Here is a 5,342-nt window from a genome sequence, read left to right on the forward strand (position 1 = left end):
TGAATCAGTAACTGAAACATTCTAAGCATCTCAGGTCATTCCCACAATGGTAAACACAGTATATTTGTGTATATATAGAGTAAACCCCAGTCTCACCAGAGATTTACCCCACTTAGTGCAACTGAAATCTTGCACGCACATTCATACCTTGTGACCACCTAAGCAGCGCTGAATTTGCGCATTTGGTGCACAGAAATCAAACCCCTCAACAGCAGAAAACTGCACATGCACAAAGGACGGGGTGAAGCTTGCAGCTGCAATCGCCCACTTCTGCGCTCCCCAGCCGAGGGTGAGGAGCAGGGGCGCAGGCCACCCCCATGCCCTGCCTCAGGCCCCGTCTTCTGTCCCCTCGCTCCTGCCCCTGAGGGACCCTGCGGGGCTGCGCCCCACCCTCAGCACCCCTCCACCGGGCAGGACCCCCCTCAGCACCCCCTCCCTGGGGCAGTGCCCACCCCAACACCGCCTCCCCGGAGCACTGCCCGCCTCAGCACGCCGTCCCCGGAGCACTGTTCCCCCTCAGCACTCCCTCCTCGTGGCCGGGCCCCCTCCCCGGCCGCCCCCTCACCGCAGCCGCTGGCCGCCGCTAGCTGTTGCCGGGACAACCAGCCGCCGCCGCGGCCTGCTCCTCCCGTGGCGGCGGGAGGCGACGGCGCCTCCCCACAGCCGGCCCCGGCCCCGCGTCCCTGAGCCACCCTGGCCCGCGGTGCAGCGGGTGCGGACGCTCCCAGTCGGGATCCCGCGGGAGGGACCCCCACGGTCTGGAACCTCTGGTCGGGGCCGGTACGGCCCGCGGAGGGCGGGGGAGACGGGCCATGGAGGCAGCTGTGCGCGACATCCCGGCCCCCGCGGAGCCGGGCGGGCCCGGGCCCTCCGCGGGCCTGGGGGAGCAGCATCGCCCCCGTCCCCGAAGGGAAGCGGTTCCTGCGGCTGGGGTCCTAAGGCGCTACGAGCAGCGGCCGGCTCCGTCACCACCCGACACTCCTGCAGCGCACCCAGGAGCTTGTTTCCACAGGAGGATGGGCAAGAAACTTGCAGAGCTCTGGGGAGCTTTGGATCCTCTATTTGTTTTCTCTCTGGGTGTTTCCGTTAATATATTTTTTCTGGGGTTAAACAATAAGTATTCACGTAACCTGACTGTACGTGAAGCTTTTTTGCCCATGTGTTGTACAAAAGCCACATATTTTTAAATAAACACGTTCTGACAAAAAATAAGCCAATTACTCTTGCATCACATGACATGAGAAAGCACCAGTGACATCTGAGGTGGCACTTCATAGAATATCCAAGGCATCAAATAGATGTATGGAAAGATCACTTTCAGATAATGAAGTGTGCGAAACATCATGATCATGTGATATGAATATGATCATACGTATAGATACATACGGACATATATACAGGTCATCAGAACATGGATTCACCAAGGGAAGATCCTGCTTGACCAACCTGATAGCCTTCTATGATGGCACGACTGGCTGGGTAGATGAAGGGACAGCAGTGGATGTTGTTTTCATCCTTCAGTGAGGCATTCAATAGTCTCCTGTAACATCCTCATAGACAAGCTAAGGAAGTGTGGGTGAGATGAGTGGCCAGTGAGGTGGGTTGAGAACTGGCTGAACGGCAGAGCTCAGAGGGTCGTGATCAATGGGGCAGAGTCTGGATGGAGGCCCGTAACTAGCGGTGTTCCCCAGGGGTCTGTGCTGGGTCCTGCCCTGTTCAACACATTCATCAATGACCTGGACGAAGGGATAGAGTGCACCCTCTGCAAGTTCACTGATCATACAAAATTGGGAGGAGTGGCTGGTACACCAGAAGGCTGTGCTGCCATTCAGTGCAGGACAGGCTGGAGAGCTGGGCCGAAGGGAACCTGATGAAATTCAACAAAAGCAAGTGCAGGGTCCTGCGCCAGGGGAGGAACAGCCCCATGCACCGGTACAGGTAAGGGGCTGACCTGCTGGAAAGTGGCTCTGTTGACAAGGACCTGGGAGTGCTGGTAGGCAGCAAGTTGCCCATGAGCCAGCAACGTACCCTTCTGGCCAAGGAGGCCAACGGTGTCCTGGGGTGGTGCATGAAAAGGAGTGTGCCCCGCAGGTCGAGGGAGGTTATCGTCCCCATCTACTCCGCCCTAGTGAGACCACATTTGGAATACTGTGTCCAGTTCTGGGCCCCCCAGTTCAAGAAGGACAGGGAACTGCTTGAGCAAGTCCAGCGGAGAGCTACCAAGATGATCAGGGGCTGGAGCATCTCCCCTGTGAGGAAAGGCTGAGAGGCCTGGGTTTGTTCAGCGTGGACAAGAGAAGACTGAGGGAGGTTCTTATCAATACGTATAAATATCTATAGAGTGGGTGTCAAGAGGATGGGACTGGACTCTTTTCAGGCTGCCCAGAGAGGCTGTGGGGTCCCTTCCCTGGAGACATTCACACCCCGCCTGGACGCGGTCCTGTGCCCCTGCTCTGGGGGTGCCTGCTCAAGCAGGGGGTGGGACGGGGTGATCTCCAGAGGTCCCTTCCAACCCCTACCATTCTGTGATTCTGTGGTACAGATATGTACATAGATACATACATATGTATGTAGATACAGATGCTTATACACAATGATAATCTGCACATGATTTTGCGTAGAAAGATGCGTGCTGATAGAAATATTACTTTTTAATAAGCTAAGTAAAGATCAGTGTTGGCAAGTTGCATTTAAAAAAAATCTTGGCATTGGGAGAAATAATCAAAATCAAGATAGAACATATCCTTTGGGATCACTTGTAAACATGCCAGTGTGGTTCCATTTTCTTCCCTTGCTGGCAATGGAATTTCAGAAGACAGAGCAGTTATTCCTTTTATACACTTTTTGGAGAATATCATCTAGCTGTGTGTGCACTGTAATAAAAATAAAAATTTTCTAGTAGAGATGAAACCATTCCGTTATCCCTTCTGGAGAAAGTGCCTGTTTGTACCTGAATTACACAGGAGATTTTATCTCTGCATGTGCCAAAGGCCTCATGATTTCTTCCCTATAGGACCCACAGCCTTGAATTTTGAATTAACTATCTCCATCAGACCTTTGCTTTGGCACTGCAGTTTGTGAGCTGTGGCTTTGGTGTCTCATAGTCAGCTCAGACAGAATTAATAATATTAGCTCCCCAGAACTTGCTATATGATTATCTTTAAAAGAAAGCAATAAATTGTTGCAGTTACCTAAAAATGTGGTGATCACTTATATAATAAAGCAACCACTACCCACCGGTGAGGGCTAATTAGCATGACAATTAGCACGGCACTCTGTACCTCATAAACAAAGAATGAATTACAATTTTCAGTCCTCAAAACCGCGTTTTAATCACTGTAGCACAATCCACAGAACGGAAAATAAAGGAAATATGGCACACAGTTCCACAATGATGTAATTACAAGCCTTACTAAGGGAGGTGTGCTGGAGAGAGGCTTCTTTAGATACCACGGGAACTCTGCTGAGTGTTGGTCACAGCTCATGTCTTTATCTGCTTTAAAGGCATAACTGAACCTTTCATTTCTGTGTCAGAAATGCAAGACTCCAATGCCTTTCTTTGTTCATTGTTTAATGTTGGCAATAGCCTGCTATCACAAAACTCACAAAAGGAGTGGATTTGCTGCAACCCTGTATATACACTGTTCTTTCCCCATCCTGTAATAGCGTAGGTAATACTGACCAGAATTTCTTTCTCCCAGCAATCCTTAGACACTCACTGCCTTACACAGAAATATATATCTGGCAGGGATGGAGTGATAACAACATTTCTTCCCACACACTCTTGTAAAATCGGTATGGTGGGTTTTGCTACATCCCCAGCCAGCTTCTCAAGCAGGTAGACAGGAAAGTTCTTCACTCTGTAGCACATGGGGTAGCAGGCACTGGGGTGAGCTGCCCCATGGAGTTACGATGCTGTGGCGCTATTGAGTTCCCCACAGACAGTCACCCATTCAAAAAGCCTCATCTCTTTGCACAGGCAACTTAGCAGGAGCAGTAAGTCATCTTCACTGCTCAAAGAGCAACAGTGAGTGTTTCTCCACCCACTTAAGGCATGGAAGAAATATAAGGTAATTCCAAAGTACAGGGAAGTAGCAGGGAGGGCTTTCTCCTGAACAGCATTTTTACATGGCAGCAGGTCTGGGTGTCCTTCATTTGGAGATCGCGAATTCAGTGTTGGTCTTCTTAGGTTTTGGCCAAGGACGTTTGGGAGCATCTTACCCCAGATGCAGGTTATAGCAGCTACAGTGATGCACAACATCATGTTACATGTATCGACCTGCCTGGATCAGAATTCCCATTCCCTAATTGTTCACCATAAGTCCAACTGTACTGGTGCCACTCCTCATTTTCATGTGAGTCACTTCCAGCTAAGTCAGACATCTCAGGTGTTTGCAGGAGACTCTTTAGATCTTCAAAGGGGGCAAAAATAGCTTTAATTTATTTCTCTTTCACTAAGCAGTCCTTAAATCCACTTGCATTCATTCCTCAGTTTAGACTTTCTCCCTGTGCAGTGCAACCTCAGGGGCAAGTATGAGCCCTGTTTGTTCCCCTTCATTAGTATGTGCATCTCCTGTGAAACTGCTTGCTCCAGTTCCTAAATTGCTGCACTCCCTTTCTTCCCCTGCAAAGTGGCCAAAGATCAGGGTGAGGTCCCAGAACTAGGGCAGGTACCACAGGAGTCTGCTCAAGACTTGGGAAATGGGACAGAGACCTTCAGGATGGAGCAAGGGGACACATTACAGAGAGCAGTTCCAAGCAAAAGGGCAGAAACAATTGAGAGCACATTGTATTTTCAAGGTTAAAGTAGCTTAATTTGTATAAATATAGTTTAGTTACAGAAATTCCTTTTCAAGAGCAAGGGGCACACTCAAACACGTAACTTCAATCTTAGACAGACTTTTTGAAGACCTGATTCTTTGTCTGGCCCTGGAAATCCTGCCTTGCAGAGACCCTTTTGTGCATGGGTGGAGCAGACAGCTTAGCGGGACAAAAACAATACCTACAGGAAAATGGGAAGTTCTTTGGAAGTGCTTAATGTGGCCAGCTGGAACTGTGAGTGGAAGTGTGGGTGGATGTAACATGCCATAAGGAATGCCAAGCCATTCTCCCCGTGTAACAGCAGGGATCCCATCCCCAGCTGGTTGTTCATGGTGCTGCTCAGGGGAGACGCTGTTAGATTTACCAAACCTCTGCTTAAGCCCCAATAATCTGTGAGCTCCCCATTCCTGGGCACTCTCTGTGGGAGCAGCAGTCCCTATGGCTTTTTTAACTCCAGCTTTTCCATGGCGGATGGGCAGACCTCACTTGCCCATGGCTAGCACAGCCTGGTCGTGCCTTTG

Source organism: Phalacrocorax aristotelis, chromosome 6, assembly GCF_949628215.1.
Source record: "Phalacrocorax aristotelis chromosome 6, bGulAri2.1, whole genome shotgun sequence".
Lineage (NCBI taxonomy): Eukaryota > Metazoa > Chordata > Aves > Suliformes > Phalacrocoracidae > Phalacrocorax > Phalacrocorax aristotelis.